The 21,314-nt window shown below is 36.8% G+C and overlaps 1 pseudogene; it reads right to left on the minus strand.

Moving 5' to 3' along the window:
• Window positions 1-5,639: 5,639 nt before the first annotated feature.
• Window positions 5,640-18,845, minus strand: LOC127131317 (uncharacterized; annotated as a pseudogene).
• Between the last annotated feature and the right edge of the window lie 2,469 nt (window positions 18,846-21,314).

The raw sequence follows: 21,314 nt of genomic DNA on the forward strand, positions 1-21,314 counted from the left end.
AGCTCAAAGAAGAAAAAAAGGTTCAGTGCTATGAATGTGATGGGTATGGACACACCAGGACTGAATGTGGAACCTACCTCAAGAAGCAGAAGATGAGTCTTGCTGCCACCTGGTCAGATGAGAGTGATACAGAGGAGGCTGCAAATCTTGTGACTGCTTTGACAGGAAGATGGGAATCTGATGAAGACTCAAGTGATGGTGAAGTAATCTTTGAGGAATTGGCCTCTACCTACAAAGAGCTGTGTCAGAAAAGTGTAGAGCTGAACAAGCAGTCTTTAAACCAGGAGAAAGACATAACTCAACTTGAGAATGAGAAGGTAGAATACTTGGAAACCATCTCCAAATTGAAAACAGAAGTTGTGGCTTTAAAGGTCAAGCTAGATGAAGATCAACAAGTTGAGAGCCAGAAGATAGTTCAACTGGAGAAAGAAAAAGCAGAACATGTGGAAACCATCCTCAAGCTAAAGACTGAAGTTGTGCTCTTAAATTCAAAACTAGAAGAGACAACCAAGTATGTAAGGATGCTGAACAATGGATCTGACTCCTTAGACAAAATTCTTCAAACTGGACAAATCACAGGAGTCAAATCTGGATTAGGGTACCATAAAACTAAGGCTGAAAGTAATTACACTGGTTGCAAACCTCAAGCTAAACCTAAATACAGCAATAGTAAGAGCAGTTCCAAGATGTCACATCATATGTCACACCATCAACAACAGAAAGACAGAAGATGAAGATGTAATTACTGTGGGAAATTTGGACACTCAAGGCCCTTCTGCTATAAGTTGTATGGTTACCCTACCTCCTTTCATCAACATCATCAGAAGAGAAAACAGCAGGATGGCAAACACCAAAGATGGAGATGTCAATACTGTGGGAAATCTTGACACTCTAGGTCTTCCTGTTATAAGTTGTATGGTTATCCTAGCCATGTTCATCAACAGACTCACTATCAACCCAGACCCAAACATCACAGGCCTATCAACAAGAAGCAATGGGTTCCTAAGACTAATGTTACAAGTCTAATAGCTCACAAAGATGAGTGGTATTTTGATAGTGGATGCTCCAGACACATGACTGGGAACTCAGACTTGATAACTGACCTTCACCCTCATGACTTAAGCTATGTAACCTTTGGTGGTGGAGCTAAAGGTGAAATAAAGGGGATAGGCAAGCTTGAGTGTCCTGGAGCCCCTAAACTTGACAATATTCTACTGGTCAAGGGCTTGACTTCAAATCTAATAAGCATCAGTCAGCTAGGGGATCAAGGTCTGAATATCATCTTCACTAAAACTGAATGTCTGATTGTGAACAAAGATAGTGAAGTAATTATGAAAGGAATCAGGACCAACAACAACTGCTATATGTGGAGCTCTCAAATGGATAACCCCTCTAAGATGAGTACAGTTGCAAGAAGAATCATCAAGGGAAAGGAAAAGTGTCAGATAAGGGTGCTAATACCTAACCTCAAGGAAGAAAAGGTCATGATGGCCCAAATACCTGAACACATGATTGGTGGTATGAAGTCTGAAGTTAGTAAGAGCTTTGCTGGAACTGAGACACAAGGAACTATGTCAGTTGAAAACAACAATGCTTAACCAGGATGGATGAAATTGCTGAGAATTATCTACAATGTCACACTCGATGCTATGACATTGTATTATGACAACCTGACTGCAAAGGACTTGTATGAGGAAAAGGTAAAATTAGGGGCTTGGCTTTTTGAGAAAATATGGCAATTAATGTGGAGTGGAAAAGGCAAGAAAAATATTGTCTGTCCAATGAAAAGAAAAAGCCACATTAATAATGAATCATCTCCTAGTATTGGAAATAACATCTATTTCATATGCACATTCTGCCTGAACACAATTCTTTCTATCCTCATTAAACTTCTCAAAGAACCTCTGCTAGGGCAAAGAAAGTTTTCTCAAAAGTTCAATAACATGTCTCAACATCCGTCAACATCTAGCTCAAAATCCTTTCATACTAGAACTTCCTCCATGGAATTTTTAGAAGAGGAGTTGATAGACGCAACCCCTCTGCGTATGATACCAGGTGACGCTCCATGCTCCCCGTCCATGGCTAGAGCTAAGCAAGGCAACACTCCTGAAGAATCGCCTGATAAAGAGGACATGCACTCTACTGATCGCATCATAAGAAACCTAGTTACTAGGATACTGAATGAAGAGCATGGAGTTAAGGACATTTTTACCCCTCTGTCCAGAAGGAACCCCTCACCTGAGGTGGAAACCCGAGCTGAGAAAGATGGTGACTCATCTAAAACAGAAAAGGAAGTAGCTGCTGAGGGACTATGTTCTCTTGGAAGAAACTTACCTAGTATGTCCCCTGATACTGCTCAAGACATTGAGGAAGAAGGGTATGAGGAAGAAGATGACATGTTGGTCAATCTGGTGAAAACAAGTGTAGCTAATAGACTGAGAAAAAGGAATAGTATGGCTGAGATAAGGACAGGTAGGAAGGAGAAAAGGGTTGTTGGTATAGGTCCCTCCAAGACTTGGAGTAAAGTAGAGGTCAGGAAGATGAAGGAGAATGAGAGTTCTGAATCTGATAAGGATGTCGAATATGATGTCTCAGACATTTCCCCTGTTAAAAAGAAGCCTGTAAAGAAGTCTCCAAACAAAGTGGTTGCTGTTCATCTTGACAATATCTCGTTTCACGTGGAAGGTGGTGCTGCCAAATGGAAGTTTGTGACTCAAAGAAGGGTAGCAGTTGAAAGAGAATTGGGAAAATAAGCAAGTGAAGTAAAGGAAGTCATGGAGTTAATTAAGACAGTTGGTCTTATGAAAACTGTGACTGCTCTGCCTCAGTGCTATGAGGGGTTGATCAAAGAATTCATTGTGAACATCCCTGAGGAGCTATCTGAAAGAAGCAGCAGGGAGGGCTGCAAAGTTTTTGTAAGGGGTAAGTGTGTGAAACTTTCACCTACTATCATCAACAAGTTCCTAGGGAGAGGAACTGATGAAGGAGTAGATCTAGAAACCACAGACAATGAGGTCTGTAGAATTATTACAGCTGGCCAAGTTAAGGAATGGCCTAGTAGGAAACACCTATCAGCTAGTAAGCTCACTATGAAATATGCCATTCTGCATAAGATTGGTTCAGCAAATTGGGTACCTACTAATCACATATCTACCATCTCCATTGCTCTTGGGAGGATCATTCATGCCATTGGAACTAAGATAAACTACAATTTTGGAAAGTTTGTGTTTGATCAAACCATCAAACATGCCTCCACCAATGCTGTAAAGTTGCCCATTGCATTCCCATCTATCATCTGTGGCATCATCCTGAGTCAACAACCAGGAATCCTGAGTACAAGTGATATTCCAAGCAGGAGAAAGACTCCTCTATCAATTCACTATAAGCTTTTTGAGGGCAGTCATGTCAATGATGTTGTTATGACATCTGCCAGAAGGGAACCTGCATCTCAAGGGAGCCTAATTAAGCAATTGAAAGATACCTGCAAGGAATTGGAGGAAGGTATGAAGGTGGCCAAGGCAAGAAAAGAAGCTTTAGAAGCTCTTATCTGTAGCCTTGAAAAGGAGGAGTTAGAGAAAGCTGGAAAGGACTCAAATACAAGATCCCAGTCCAGTTCTGAAAGCTCAGAAGACTCTGAAGGTGTAGCTGAAGATGAAGATGAAGGTGAAGATGATTCTTCTTCTTCTGATTAATTGTCCCTAGCTGTATTGAAGACTTGGAGGGGTGCTGGAAGGTGTGGTGGAAGTCGGGCTGCTGTTTGGAAGGTTGTTGTCTTGTTTGTTTTTGTTTTTTGTGGCAGTCCTCTTGATGCCTGTTATGTAATATTTAGGGCTCTTAATGAGTTCCTTGGATTTGTTCATTATCTCAGCTTTCTGCTGTGTATAATGATGGTTTGTACTGCATGAATATTATGTTTTAACATGCTTAATGTTATAACATCTGATCTAACATTCTGGGCTAATAGACATTTATTTTGTCTCATTGGTCACCTTTGGTCAATTTTGACTAAAAAGGGGGAGAAGTGAAGTGTTGTTATGGATGTTGTATGTGGCTGAACAGAAGGACAACTATTATTGGAAGAAGTGCACATGTGTTGATGTTAAAGCAGATGTCAGTATGACATTCTGGCTGGTACAGGTACTGGAGATTAGTAGCTGTGATGAATGCACAGATTTAGGGGGAGAAGAAGTACCCTGGTGTATTGTGCATTTGTGTGTCTTACTAGTTACATCCATAACTAGTAATTCTGATTGTTGCACAAATTTAGGGGGAGGAGAAGTACCCTTGTGCATGTGTGTATTACTAGTAGCCATAGCTAGTAATTGTTTTTTGCTTCTGCTGCTGATTAAACTACTGGTATGTGGTTTAACTGCTGATAGTTTGCCTTGTGAACAAAAAGGACAGATATATGTTTTAGCCAAAATTTGCCAAAGGGGGAGTTTGTTGATTCTAAGTGTTGGCAGCAATTTTGGTAAAACAAAGAGTGTTCACAAGATGTCATGTGTGATGTCTTAACATAAGATATCCTATGTACCTGCTGGAGTTCAAGAACATGTGCATGCAGGATTGTTTCAGAATGCCACTTACAATGCTAAGGCTTCTGATATTGGATGTACCTGCTGGAGCTTAAATGAAAGACATGTTCATGCAGGATTATTTTAGATGACATACACAATGTCATGGTATCTGATATGGTTGTACCTGCTATAAAAGGAAACTGGATTATGCAGGATTTTTCCAGATGTCAGACCCGATGTCATGACATCCTGTACACAGAACATTCAGTATGAATGTCTGGTGTTTTGTGATTGCACAATTAATGGCAATCATTGGTTGATTGAAGATATGGCTAGCTGGCGCATTCTATCAAGGATTTCAACCAAATTTGTTTATTTTCCAGGAAGATCTTTACAGCTGTTATAAAAAGATTTGATTGGAAAATATATTTAGGGTTTTCAAGATGTCCAATGTTTCTATAAAAAGGGACTCAGAAAACCTGTTTGTACACATAACCAATACTGATATCAACTAACCTTTGAGACTTATGCATTTCCTTCAAAATTCCTGAAACAACTTTGTTAACTTTTGGAATATTAATTCTTTTGTGACTCAGAGGAAGTAATTTGCCTTATAATTGAAAGAACGACATAATTTGATACATGCATATAAAATAAACGAGACTGATATGAAATAAAGGAGAAATAAGAAATGGAATTAAGTAGAAGGGGCGCCACACTCTTTCTAATCCAAGAGAGAATGATAAGCCTATGGATGAGGATCACCACAAGAAAAGGATTTCTTGATAAGATCAATTTTGGTCCAATCCAGAACCTAAGAGCAAATACTTTCACTTACACAATGTGTGAACTTGCCAAAATTCATTGATCTAAAAAGAAGATACATGCCTCCTTTATATAGGAATGGCTTAAGATAAAAAAATAACTCCTAAGAAAACAAAAGGGTTTCAACCACTAATTATCATGATAGTGGATTGAGTTATTACAAAGAAAGTGCAAAATAAAGAAGAGATAGTGGGGTTTTTGAAAGGGCAAAATAATGGCAATTCTTTATTTACCACTTCTCTTGTAATTTTCGTCCATTATAGTGTGGTTATTGGTATTTCCTTTATTTTTATTTATTTATACATTATTGGGCCTTTTATCACATGCTTGGATGATAAGAATAAACTTGGGCTCTTTTTCTTCAATCTGGCCCATGCATTCTATTGACTTGATCATGAAGTGAACTAAAGCATCATTGACTCTTCTTGCACGTGCCCTTGTCATAGGACCTCCTAAGCCTTGCATTGTATCATTTATGTCTTGGATTATGTCCTCATCATTCCCTCCTTCTTGAAAAGAATTCGACCTCGAATTTAGACCATCATCACCTACATCAAAAGGAGATAAATCAGCCACATTAAAAGTAGTACTTACCCCATACTCACCTGGAAGTTCTATTTTGTAGGCATTGTCATTGATCCTTGAAAGTACTTGAAATGGTCCATCTCCCCTAGGTTGAAGTTTGGACTTCCTTTGTGATGGGAATCTCTCTTTTCTCATATGTATCCTAACCCAATCCCCGGGTTCAAAAATAACTTTCTTTCGCCCTTTGTTTGCACTTTTTGCATAACTTTTATTTTTCTTTTCAATTTGCAATTTTACTTGTTCATGCAATTTTCTCACAAATTCAGCCTTAGCTTTCCCATCTTTATGCTTCAAAATAGATGTGTTAGGCAATGGTAACAAATCAAGAGGTGTTAAAGGATTAAAACCATACACAATCTCGAAAGGTGAATGTTGTGTAGTGCTATGGACAACCCTATTGTAAGCAAACTCTACATGAGGTAACCATTCCTCCCACATTTTTAAATTCTTTTTAAGAACAACCCTAAGAAGAGTAGAAAGAGTTATATTTACTACTTCAGTTTGTCCATCTGTTTGGGGATGACAAGTAGTGGAAAATAATAACTTTGTACCCACCTTTCCCCACAAAGTCCTCCAAAAATGGCTTAAGAACTTGGAGTCACGATCAGAGACAATGCTCCTTGGTAAGCCATGTAGGCGCACCACTTCCTTAAAGAACAAATCAGCAACATGACACGCATCATCCACCTTTTTACATGGAATAAAATGTGCCATTTTTGAAAACCTGTCCACAACTACAAAAATAGAATCTTTGCCATTCTTTGTTCTAGGCAGCCCCAAAACAAAGTCCATGGAAATGTCAATCCAAGGAAATTCAGGTACAGGCAAAGGAGTATACAAACCATGAGGCATAACTTTTGATTTAGCCTTTTTACACACAATGCATCTTTCACAAAGCTTTTGGACATCAATTTTCATGTGAGGCCAATGAAAATGTTCTTTTAAGAATTCTAGAGTTTTAGAAACCCCAAAATGACTCATTAGTCCTCCCTCATGTGCCTCTTTTACAAGTACTTCTCTAATGGAACCTTTAGGCACACATAATTTTTTTTCTTTAAATAAATAGCCATTGTGCCTAAAATACCCATTGAAGGCAGTATGCTCACAAGCTAAAAATTTTGAAGAAAATTCAAGGTCACTTTTATACAAATCTTTAATATGCTCAAGACCAAAAACTTTTGTTTCAAGAGCAGAAAGCAAGACATGTCTTCTTGAGAGTGCATCTGCCACAACATTAGATTTACCTTTCTTATGCTTGATTACATAAGGAAATTGTTCAAGAAACTCAACCCACTTGGCATGCCTCTTATTCAACTTACCTTGTCCCTTCAAATGTTTCAAGGATTCGTGATCACTATGAATGACAAACTCTTTGGGCAGCAAGTAATGTTGCAAAGTTTGTAGAGCTCTCACCAAGGAATACAATTCCTTATCATATGTAGAATAATTAAGGGCAGCCCCTTTTAGATTTTCACTAAAATAAGCAAGTGGATGACCTTCCTGCAACAAAACAACTCCAATTCCCACATTAGATGCATCACATTCAATTTCAAAAGATTTAGAAAAATTAGGCAATGCAAGAACTGGTGCTTGGGTGAGCTTTTCCTTTAGGGCAGCAAAGGCTTGCTCTTGTTTTTCACCCCATTTAAAACCAACATCCTTTTTAACAATTTCATTGAGGGGTGCTGCCAAGGTACTAAAGTCCTTCACAAACCTCCTATAAAAACTAGCCAAACCATGAAAGCTTCTTACCTCACTTACATTTTTGGGAGGAGGCCACTCTCGAATGGCTTTCACCTTTTCCTCATCAACGTGGACTCCTTTAGAGCTCACAATGAAACCTAAGAAAATCACATGATCGGTGCAAAAGACACATTTTTCTAGGTTGACATACAAATTTTCATATCTTAGCACTTGCAAAACAGCCCTTAAATGAATGCAATGATCATCTAAGTTCTTGCTATAAATCAAAATATCATCAAAATACACAACAACAAACTTACCCAAGAACTCCCTTAACACATGGTTCATTAGTCTCATGAAAGTACTAGGTGCATTAGTTAATCCAAAAGGCATAACCATCCACTCATACAAACCAAATTTTGTTTTAAAAGCAGTTTTCCATTCATCCCCTTCCCTTATTCTAATTTGGTGATATCCACTTTTCAAATCAATTTTAGAAAATAAGCATGCACCACACAATTCATCAAGCAAATCATCTAGTCTAGGAATAGGATGCCTATATTTAATGGTAATATTGTTAATGGCCCTACAATCAGTGCACATCCTCCAACTACCATCCTTTTTAGGGACTAGAATAATAGGGACATCACAAGGACTTAAACTTTCTCTTACCCATCCTTTACTTATCAATTCAGCAACTTGCCTTTGTATCTCTTGAGTTTGTTGTGGATTGCTTCTATATGCTGGCCTATTAGGCAAAGATGCTCCTGGATTGAGATCAATATGATGTTCAATTCCTCTTATAGGTGGTAAACCACTTGGCACCTCTTCCGGAAACAATTCTTTAAATTCCTGCAAAAGAGACTCAATACAATTTGGCAATTTTTTTCATTAGAAATAGTGGTTAGCAAAGGCACCTCCTTGCAAAAGAGCAAGTACAAAGGCTGGTGTGACACAATTGCTTCTTTCACATCTCTTTTTTTTGCAATTAAACTTTGTTTCTTTTCTCTTTTATCATTCTTTTTCTTTTCATTCTTTTCTTTTTCTTTTTCTTTTTCTTTTTCTTTTTCTTTTTCTTTTTCTTTTTCTTTTTCTTTTCTTTCTTGATCATATTTTTCTCTCATTTTTCTTTGATCTTCTCTCACCTCACTAGGATTTAACGGTACAAGATTGATCTTTTGATCATGATACATAAAAGAGTACTTATTGGAGTATCCATCATGATTGGCTTTTCTATCAAATTGCCAAGGCCTTCCTAATAACAAATGACTAGCTTCCATTGGTACTACATCACACAACACTACATCCTCATATTTTCCAATTTTAAAACAAATCTCAACTTGTTTATTAACAAGCATTTCTACACTTTCATTAAGCCATTGGAGTTTGTAAGGCTTAGGGTGAGGTTTTGTTTCCAATTTTAGTTTAGAAACCAGACGCGTGCTTGCAACATTTGTAGAACTTCCTCCATCAATTATTAAAGAACAAACCTTTCCTTGCACAAAGCATCTTGTATGAAAAAGGTTTTCTCTTTGACTTGTATCCTCCTCATTTATTTGGCTTCCCAACATTCTTCTCACCATGAGTAAATCTCCACTAGGTATTTCTTCTTCAAACTCCTCATCATAATCACCATCCTCCTCTTCAACAATTTCTTCATTTTCTTCCATAAGCATAGTTCTCTTTGTTGGATATTGAGATGCAATATGTCCTTGGCCTTGACACTTGAAACACTTAACACTTTTGTTAGTTGAAACACTTGAAGAAGAAGATGTAATAGTTTTACCTTTGTTTTCAACCGTGGCTTCCTTAGATGATGAAGCACCTTCCTTCTTTGTTTTGTCCTTCCAACTTTGAGAATTGAAAGTGGTGGAATTTCTCCTTGCTTGGCTCTTTCTTTTGAGTTGTTGTTCCACTTTGATAGCTTGGTGTACCAATTCATCCATTTCAACATAGTGATGAAGTTCCACTATGTCACTAATGTCATGATTTAGACCATGGAGAAACCTAGCCATAGTTGCTTCATCGTCCTCCTCTACATTAACTCTAATTTTGAGAACTTCCATCTCCTTGAAATATTCTTCAACACTTTTAGAACCTTGAGTGAGCCTTTGCAATTTGTTGTGCAATTCCCTATGATAATAGGAAGGAACAAACCTTCTCCTCATGATTCTTTTCATCTCTTTCCAAGTATCAATTGGTCGTTCTGCATACCTCTTTCTATCTTTGGTCAATTGATCCCACCAAACTAAAGCATACTCCTTGAACTCAATAGAAGCAACCTGCACTTTTTCAAGGTTAGAATAATTGTGACAATTAAAAATTTGTTCAAGTTTAGTCTCCCATTCTAGATATGCCTCCGGATCACTCTTCCCAACAAAAGTTGGAACTTTAATTTTTATGCCCCTCAAATTATCTCCCCTTTGTCTCCTTCTACGTCTTCTTTCCTCCTCATCGCCACTACCATCATTAGAATTTTGGGGCCTCCTTTCCAACTCATCAATTCTTTGTTGAAGTTGTTCACCTTGTTCTCTTAACAATCTTTCAAAATTGTCACGCATGGCTGCGATCTGAACAGTTAAAGCTGCTGTTCTAGGTGAAGGTGGACTAAACATAATTGTGAAATATTTGTGAAATTAGGAACAAGTGTTTAAAAATGGACCTTACCACTCTACTCACGTGTTTACACTCAATCACTCGTGTTTTACTCAATTTTTATTTTCTTTTGGCTTTTTTTTTTCTAATAAAAACACTCTGCCTTTTACCACTCAATTTGCTCTTTTAGTTCTTTAGAGAAACCAAAATGAATCAACACAAAGAATTCAATTTCAGATGATAATCAACACACAAAAAACAGCAAACAAAAAAAAGAGACTCTAAAACAAAGGAAACAAGGAGAATTTTAAGAGTGTGGCAAGAAAAAAAAAATAGAACTTTTCTTTTTTTTTTTTTTTTTTTTTTTTTTGAATCACAATCTTTAACAATGAGATCCTTTTTTTATATTTTTTTTTCTTCTTATAACTCTTTTTTTTTCGATTTTTTTTATAATGATAAATGGATAATAATGAAGAACAAAGAATATAGACGATTTACCACATTTTGGCCTTTTTTTTTTTGGAATATGCTCTGATACCACTTGATATCAACTAACCTTTGAGACTTATGCATTTCCTTCAAAATTCCTGAAACAACTTTGTTAACTTTTGGAATATTAATTCTTTTGTGACTCAGAGGAAGTAATTTGCCTTATAATTTAAAGAACGACATAATTTGATACATGCATATAAAATAAACGAGACTGATATGAAATAAAGGAGAAATAAGAAATGGAATTAAGTAGAAGGGGCGCCACACTCTTTCTAATCCAAGAGAGAATGATAAGCCTATGGATGAGGATCACCACAAGAAAAGGATTTCTTGATAAGATCAATTTTGGTCCAATCCAGAACCTAAGAGCAAATACTCTCACTTACACAATGTGTAAACTTGCCAAAATTCATTGATCTAAAAAGAAGATACATGCCCCCTTTATATAGGAATGGCTTAAGATAAAAAAATAACTCCTAAGAAAACAAAAGGGTTTCAACCACTAATTATCATGATAGTGGATTGAGTTATTACAAAGAAAGTGCAAAATAAAGAAGAGATAGTGGGGTTTTTGAAAGGGCAAAATAATGACAATTCTTTATTTACCACTTCTCTTGTAATTTTCGTCCATTATAGTGTGGTTATTGATATTTCCTTTATTTTTATTTATTTATGCATTATTGGGCCTTTTATCACATGCTTGGATGATAAGAATAAACTTGGGCTCTTTTTCTTCAATCTGGCCCATGCATTCTATTGACTTGATCATGAAGTGAACTAAAGCATCATTGACTCTTCTTGCACGTGCCCTTGTCATAGGACCTCCTAAGCCTTGCATTGTATCATTTATGTCTTGGATTATGTCCTCATCAAATACTGAGCAAAATTTAGAGAGATAGCTAGGGTTTGTGTCTGTAGGTCATTCAAGTCATCCATTGATGATTGAATTGGACTGATTTGTCTTCTTGATCAAAGCTTTGAAGCAAGATCAAGAGTGTGTCTTCTTGATTGAAACTGTGAAGTAAAATCAAGAGTTTGTAATTGAAAAGTATTTTCTTTTCACAAGGGATTGTTGTTTAAAATCACGGGTGTGTGATTGTAAGGGAAGTGAGTGGGTTCTCATATCTAAGAGTGCTTAGGTAGAAATTGCACGGGTAGAGATTAGGTGAGAAAGACTGTAACTTGGTGAAGTGTACTGATAGTCTTTGAACTAATTCTATTATAGTGAATTTCCTTCCTGGCTTGGTAGCCCCCAGACGTAGGTGAGTTGCACCGAACTGGGTTAACAATTGCTTGTGTTATTCGCTTTACCATTCTGTTTATTTTATCCATTGTGTATTAGTAGATATCAGTGTCGTAACATTACCTTCGACATCTTATATCTGATACCAGAATTTCAGCAATCCTACAACATACCATGATCAGCTGCAACCATGTACCTTGGAGTAACATTCAGGGCATTAACAAGCAGTAACAACCTGCAAAACCAGTTAGCACATTGCCATGAACTACAAACAAAAACAAGTTGGTACACTGCTGTAAGACCCCAATTTTGACCCTAAGACCCTTCATGATATCTCATCATATGCATTAGCATTGGGATCACAACTTGGCATTCTCCTTACCCCTTATTCATTGGGTTTGCTTTGGGAGAGATCACCAAGTACATTTGATTGTATCATACTTCATTTTTTATTATTTACTAACCAAAATACCAAAAATATGTCAATGTATAGTTTGTTGTTTTTGTAGGCAGTGTGTGTGCTCACCTATGCTCTGTCAAGCTTATATCTAGGGTTTGAGACCCTCAATATAATGAGCTCAATCAAGAAATGGTTCACATTGGCTCTAAGTATCATATATGGATCCCCATATTCTTCACATGTTATTTTGATCAAGAAATCATCAAGAGTTTGGAGTTTGTTTGCCTTGGAAACCCTAGTTCATCTGGGTATCTTGTGTGACTTCTTCAATAGGTTTCTTCAACAATTAATCAAATATTTCAAGGGATACTTCACATTACATTATCTTATGAATATGTGATCCTCCATGAGTCCCAAAAGTCAAGAGATTGTCAAGCTAGCAAGTTGGTTCATGGTGGTTGACCAGAGAAAGTCAACTGATCAAAATCGGGGTTCCCTAGACCCTATCTCCTACAATATTTGTCATATGAAAATGATTCCAAGCGAAACGTTACTCTAAGTGAAATTATAAACAACTTTAATGTTGAAGTCAAGAGCAAGTTTTTCTTGGAAAGTCATTTTTTATGGTGAAATATTATAGGTCATTTTGTCTGAACCCTAGTTTAGAGGTCAACTTCCCAAGACCATAACTTGCTCATTTTTTATGATATGAAAGCCATTAAAATTTAATGATCAAATTCAAGATGTATACTTCAAATTTTATGTTTTGAGTAAGTGATAATTCAACTTTCAAATTCATGTGCCAAGAGGAAACATTATAGGTCATTTTGGGCCAATACCATTGAACAAGTGATTTTCCTCAACTTCTAAAATGCATAACTACTTCATGCCAAATCCAAAAGAGGCCAAATTTATGACCAAATTTAAGATGTTTGAAATAGATACAACTTTTATGAAGAAACTATTCTCATTTGAAGTCCATAGAAAACGTTATTCAAGGTGGAAGAAGTGAACATTTGACTTGGGACTTAGAAAATTTTCAAATATGTTTGATTTCCCAAACTTCCACCTCAAAATTCATCATGATCAAAGCTTCAAATGAAAAAGTCTTAAACATGAAAGTTGTTCCCCTTGATCTCACCTTTTTAAAAAGTCCAAAATCATCTCATTTGGCCAAAGTATGAGGGACTTCTTCATGGGTGTAAGTTAAAGGACCATTTGGATAATTTCAACTTCCATTTTTCATACACATTTGCATGGACTTCTAACATGATTTCAGCATGATGCACATTGAATTTTAGATCAGATCACATCATCTCATGGGCCTTATGCACACATGCATCTATGTAAGGGAGAATTTCAAAATTTGCCAAAATTGGAAGTGTGTGAAAATCAATCTCATGGCCTATAAATAAGACCATCATTGCTCAGAATTAAGGACCCTATGCCCAAGCTTTGAACCTGCAACCATAAACCCTCACCATTAAAGGATAAACTTGAGGATTTTCTTTGAAAATCGAGTTTGAATTCTTCATCTGTTTTGAGACTGAAACTCCAAGAGTCCATCCCTCTTCTTGATCCATTTCACTTCCATCAAGCATCTGAAGCAAGGCCAAGCATAATTGAAAGCAAGATCGTGCCTATCTGAAGCTCCATTGAAGGTGATTTTTTAGAATTTCCATCTCTTCGATTCTCCCACAATTCTCCACCATTCTTGTTGATTTTTGGTTGTCTGAAGTCCTATCAATGTAGGCAAGAAGATTGAGTTGCTTTGAGGTCAAATTGAAGCAACTTAGTTCATGATCCTCAAAATTCAAATCCCTGTATCTTTTTATATACTTGGAATTGGACAAAATTGAGTCCAGATTCGAGCTCCTGGGTATTTTTTCTTTAAATCCATGTCTTGCTTTTTCATTTTGGTGATGGTTGATGGTGGACCAGTCCGGTGAGGTCCATCGGAGAAGAAGACCAGAGCCCTAGCTCCGGTAATGTATTGTCATGCATATCAGCCATAGGATCCAACTGATTTGTTCTAATCTCATGTGTTGCTTTTGATTACCACATGTGTGGAATAGTTGACTAAAGCGCACGTGGAACGCGCGTTTCCATCCATCTGATCTACTACCTCAATTAATGAGGGAGATCAGATGGCTCTCCTTTTTTTGAATTTCTGAATATTTCATTTAATTGCTTATTTTTAATTAATTCATGTTAATTTCATTTTTAATCAAAAAAATATGGGACTTTCACCAAAAAAATTAAAATATTTTCCTCTTTCATTTTCTGAATTAAAATTATTTTTTGGATTAATTTTGATATTTTTCATGAATTAATTGTTTTTATGCATATTTTTAATTGTTTAAAAATATTTATGACGTTTCAAAAATTGTGAATTTTTTTGTCCAAGGTCCTTTGACCTTGTTTGACCTATGATAAATCTCTTGGCCATTTATTTGGTGTTTTGAAGAGGTTTTAGATTTTTGATCAAACATAATTTAATTTAAATGCATTTTAATTTGATTTTTAATTGATTAATTGTGTAGAAATTATGTTGAGTCATTTTTATTGACTTGTGAAGTTTGACTATGTGTTTGGGCCTTGGTTAAAGTTGATTTGACTTTTGTTGGATTAAAATAATTGGATTTAGGGGATTGATGAAATGTACATTTCATCTTCCAAAATGAATGAATGATTTTAATTTGACAAAATTCCTCCCATCACCAATTTGTGTTTGTCTCATCTCCTCTCCCTCTTCATCTTCAATCCCCTCCTATCCCATTCCTCTCATTGACCAATGAAATCTCAATATCCTAAAGCTAATTGGTTCATCAATAACTTCATGTTAGATGAACCAATACAAGTATGGATGAGATTAGGTTCACCCCTTTGATTATTTTCTTATTGTGTGTGGTATGTTTTAGGAGTATGATTCATTATACCATATCTCTAACATGCATTAACACCAAAAAATTTATTGTCCGATCTCAGATAGTTGTGACTTCTACATAAGTCCAATTACGATTGCTTAACATAACACTAAATTTTGACCCAAAAGGCATAACATTCTAGTAAGTGAGATTGTAAGTCTCCCCCCTTTCATGGTATTATGTGGAAACTTGGCCTTTTTTCCTTCCTTTGGAAGATGTCTTGGTTCAAGGATCCATGCTTGTGAATAGAGGGTTGAGTGTTCTCCAAAGAATGACTTAATCAATTGAAAAGCAAAACTCCACTAACTTCTAATCAACTAACATTTGACTAATTTTTATTATTATTGCTTTTAATTTCAAGTCATTTACTTTATGTTATTTAAATTTAAGTCATTTACCATTCCCTTTGCCATTTTACATATCATTTAACTTGTTTATGTTTATGCCATTTTCACTTTGCTCACTTGAGCCATATATTGTGATTGTATATATTTGTTTGAGTATCGTGTTTGTGTTTGTGGTCTTAGGACCTTAAAATACCTAATAAACAACTAAAAACCCTAAAAAATGTTTGTGTGGACTGTTGGATGTAATCTGAGCCTTGGACTTTGAATTAGGCAACATTCCCTATGCAAAAGGACTTGGCCAATGCCAACATCTCTGAAACCAAGTCATTGTGAAGTGAGCTTTCATCTGATGCAAATATTAAGATCCTTTTGAGTCCATCTGCTACATGGTCTTGATGTAAATGTTACTTTGAACCTGTGTCTAATGCCTTATTCTGAGCCATTTAAGGAGTATGTCATCTGATACATGGGAAGATCAAGAAGAAGACTGTGAAGTTGCTAGCTTGGATGTGACTATCTTTATTTGATGCCTTGCTCCTCATATTGCTACTTGTTTATTGATATTGCTTGATTCTAAAGTCCAACGGAAAAGTGGGTTTCTATATGACATTCTTGTCTATTGGATTACATCTCATTGGTCAAATCTTTTTCAACTCTTAACTTTTAAATTTTTGCTTAGGATTAGTCTCTTCATCTCCTCCCATTTCTTAAATTTCAAATCTCTCCCCCTTTTCAAAAACCTTCTTTGCTTGTGATTTCTAAACTTAGACTTTATTGCAAATTAGAAACTTTAGCCTTATGCCATTGCATTTTTAAACTCTTTTCTTAAATCAAACTTGTAAATGAACTTAGCCATATTGACTTAAAATTTCAAAAGACAAAAAGAATTAACACTCATGCACACTCTTTTAGGCCCTTTTTGCCTCTTTAAAATTTAAATTTTCGTTAAAAGCAATCAACTCGCTTTGAAATTGATACCACGAACTATGAGGTTTTGATCCCTCATTTTTATGTTGGTACGTAAGCACAAGTCCGAAGGTCTTGTCAAACACAAAAATATAACTAATGAATTCTTTTCTCATCCCCACACTCTATTTATTGCAAACATCATTTCATACCAAAACACATGCGCACATAAAAAAGGGCTCCCTAAGAGTACCTAGGACACCTCGGGTGCTAACACCTTCCCTCTGTGTAATCAACCCCCTTACCTGTAATCTCTGGAATTTTATTAGTTTTGATTTGAAAACTTCTTATCTTTGGGGTTTTGTTCGTACTTTTCCCTTTTCCTTTAGAAACAATAAAAGCGCGGCGGCGACTCTAGTTTTATTGACGTTAGGTTTAAACATAGCTTAATGGTCATGAATTTATCACTACAACTGCCCTTGATTTTCAAACAGAAGCAAGACATGTGTTCAATAAATGCATAAATATACCACTGCCCTAGCATAAGTGTCCACCAACCATCATCTAAACATGACTTTGTAGCATACCCTTTACAACCAACCTAACAACTTCACACATTAAGACACCATTCCATTTTGATCATGATACTACAAACAGGAATGCTACATTCCATACCATGTTGCACACAAGATGAACCAAGCTAGAAGATGGATTGTCTTGCTGAAAAACCAAGACAGAAACATGCAACCATGAAGTTTGCAATACATTCAAATTAAGATAATGACTCCATGTTGCAGAATACAGGCCATGAAAGTAATGTGCATCATCAAGCAATGCATACCATGAGCAGCATAATGATGGACCAACAAAAACAAAACCTGCAATACATCACAAGCAGCAGGCCATTCCTTATTATCCTATAGCAGAATCATGTAAATCCACAATATGCTTCGCACACTAGACCTAGCAATGCCAAGCAGTTCTACAACAACAAGACCATGAGATTTCTTTGCAGCACAACATAACCACTTTCCATGAAACTAAAGCCACAACTGGACTGCATCATGTCAGTATACCACAGACCTATTTCAAATTCCAGCCAAACAAGGCAGTCCTGCAACATGACCATTATATGGATCAGTAGAAAACATAATTACATGCATACTGGGTGATCCTACAACAACACACCACTGACCTACAATGTCATCATGCCAGCTCCATGCCACAACAATATCATGCATACCATTAGCCAAACAGTAACATCAATGCAGCTAAACATTGCACCATAAAACTACAGAAATACCACATCACAGTTAAATTGGCAAAAGGTTAACAAGGTCCATTCATAATGCATTTAATCCACGAGCTTACCTGGAGAACAACTTTACCAACCAAGGAAACAATAGCATGCACAAACCACAAAGTGCTATCATCATAGCATGTCAAGCAATTAATGCAAAGCAATGGCAACAAAGCTCATGAGCCAACCTGCGACCTTTTAAAGCATCAACACATGACAACAACATTCATACCTTCATGGCAAAGTTAGCAAGCATGGGAAATTTGGGCAGAGTAGCAGCTTGATGCAAAACTTGAGCCAACTGAATGACAAGCTAATCATCAACCTAAACCTACAAACTACCACATTGAGAACATTAAAACACCACCTACAACAGGTTCAATAGGTCACCAATCTAACTCCACATGATTCCAATCCAAACACCACCTGCAATGACCAATTGTGAGCATTCACTTGGCACTTCCTACCCCCATAATTGCCCTGCAACAATGATACCATAACAACTTAATAGATGAGCAAAACCTGCAGCATACATGACATGTCAAACCTTCACATGGCCATTTCAAACTACACAACATTTTGCACAATAAAATCCAATAATCCAACTAACATTTCTATCATCAAAGACCTAGCAAATCACCATAATCTAAGTCATTCAAACGACACTCATGTGCATTCCCATAGTAGCTCTAATAGATTTTTCAACAATCCATACACATGACATTGATAACAACCATATTTCGATTACAGTTCGTGACAGGTTTCATGTCGAATTTGATTTCAGACATCCCAATCCATGGTAAATAAGAGCAATGATAAAACCATGCAATGTATAACAACTAAACCAATAACATAACACTCACGATAATTCAATTCACTAACCCAAGCTAACTAAGGGAAAACTTGTTCAACAGGTCATGACTCCAGCCACTACAACAAATCCATTTAAGTGATAACCTGCAGTAGCCAGTTTCAGTTTCACTCATTCACCAACTAACATAACCATTCCTAACTAACTGAGTCATTCCCAACTAACTGAGTTAACTACTAACTCAGTGAGCCAATGCTAACTAACTTCAAGCCTCCTCTAACAAAACCTTAACCTAATTCCAAGCCTAACCAAACTCCAAACCTCACTTCTATTTAAACAGCTTCATCACCATCACTCAATCACTTTTGCATTGCCTACAAACTCACTCTCATTTTGCAACAATCTCTCCCTCACCACTCACTCAGAGCTCTCATTTCTCCTAAGCCATTGAAGCTTCACATTGAAGCTTCAAATTTCTTGAGCTTGACCTCATCACTCACAATTCATCGTTCCTAATTTCCAGAAGAAAGAAGAAGAAGAAGAAGAAGAAGAAGAGAGGAAGAAGAGAAGAGCATGAATTGTGAAATAAAAAACGCATCTGTCAAATTTTCCGGTCTCCTTCTCAGGTAAGTAAATTTCCTATCTTGGCTTTTTTCACGTTTTCAAGTCACCAAAACGTATAGTCTAGGGATATGAGTTCAAGCCCCATGGTGGTAGAGGCCAATTCGCTTTAGATTCCATTTAATTTGAGAATGATAACTTAAGGTTCTTCCAAGATTTCCTTCGATTTGGTTTACACTGGAACAATTTCATCAAATCACCCTCATATCCATCTCTAGTGCAGCCTTGCGCGTCTAATGGTCGTTGCAATTGTAGTTTAGGTCACCACCGTCATCGGCGACAACCGCCGACGCAGTGGTCTGCGGTAGTCGGCCAGTGAGCTGAAGGTATGTGAGTGAGAGGAATGGCGTGCACATTTTCAAATTGTGTTGACTTACACAAGTCAATTTTGGCCATGGCTGATTATGATTGGGCTTGATTACTCTCAAGCTCACTGAAACTCTGTTTCATACCCTACTATTTTTCTTACACCCCATGAACCTTGCGCCAATGGGCTTAACAAAGCCCATATTTCATATTTGTCTTTCAGTCTATTTTTGGGACACACACTCCCTTAGGACTTATACATATGATTTTTAATCAAGATTTTGACTAATATGTACATGCTCCCTTATGGATTTTGACTTAGAATTTTCAATCAACTTCAATCAATCAATGCATGATCCCTTAGGATAGTTCTAACAATTACTAACTTCTAGATTAGGACTAACCCAATTCCCTAAACCAAAATAAACCCATGATTAAATTGATCAAAAGCAATTTTGATCGGTTAAATCCTTTGAACTTGTATAATCCCACAGTCTAAATTGAGTGACCAAAAGACCCTGGGTCACTTAATAAGACTTTTCTTCTAAGCTGTGGAGCTCAAGGCCTAAAGTCAAGATCATCAATCAAGGCATCCTCAGTCATACCAAACAGCGGATTATTCAAGCATATCAAAGGTGGCATCTTCAAAAGCTTGTCAAATCAAAGTTAGAAGTGTGTGGCACGAGCCTTAAGCAATAGAGAAGGAATACGACTGGAGTATTCCTACCCCCATTCTGAGTATCTTTGGGTATGGGACGTATGACCAGCGCTCATCGTATTCATCTCTATTCATAGACTTTAGCACAATTCTAATCATACGATTGGCAAGTCTTTCTCTCTCTTCACAAAACAATACAACAAAGCAAGGACTACATCAATAACTTATCAATCATGAATCAAGTTGTACGACACGAGCCTTAAGCAATAGAGAAGGAGTGGGACTGGAGTATTCCTACCCCCATTCTGAGTATCTTTGGGTAAGGGACGTATGACCCAGCGCTCATCGTATTCGCCTTTATTCATAGACTTTAGTGCAATTCTAATCGAACGATTGTTAAGGTCTTCACTACAAGAAACAGCAACAAAGACTCTTCTCTCTCCACTTGAAAGTTAAGACGAGAGTTACATGCCATGAGCCTTAAGTGGTAAAGAAGGAATGAGATTGGAGCTTTCCTACACTCATTCTGGATCTTTGGGTGCGAGACGTTTGGCTCGTTGCTTATCGTATCCACCTTTACTCATAGACTTTAGTGTGATTCTTATCAAACAACTATCAAGTCTTCTCCATTCATATCACTTCAATTTCAATCATTCAATCATTCTTTTTCCTCCAATCATCCTTGTTTTCAGCCCTAGTAGGCTGAACTACGAAAGCTCTGATTTCCTTATTGCACTATAAGGGTACGCAGGCAGGAGAACCCAATGTAATCCGCCTTCCTACCTAGAGTTGTTTGGGCTACAACCCCAAACATTTAATTCCTTCCTTTTTTGGCTAAACACCCTATAGTGGCGGCCTGCTGGTCCACGTATCGGTTGAAGTTATTTCCCTCTATGGTATGAATCTCATTTCTCTTATGGATTCCAATACACTTTCACCTTTCGATTTCAAACAATACCTCGTCACTTATCACCAAACATTCAATTCTGTGACTTTGATCACTTCCTTTTGTTCATCTCCGTGATGCATTCATATTCTACCTTCATTCACTTCATGTGATATACCTATTCTTTAAGCCAAATACACTACCTCTTTACG

This window comes from Lathyrus oleraceus, chromosome 3 (genome assembly GCF_024323335.1).
Source record: "Lathyrus oleraceus cultivar Zhongwan6 chromosome 3, CAAS_Psat_ZW6_1.0, whole genome shotgun sequence".
Taxonomy (NCBI): Eukaryota; Viridiplantae; Streptophyta; class Magnoliopsida; order Fabales; family Fabaceae; genus Lathyrus; species Lathyrus oleraceus.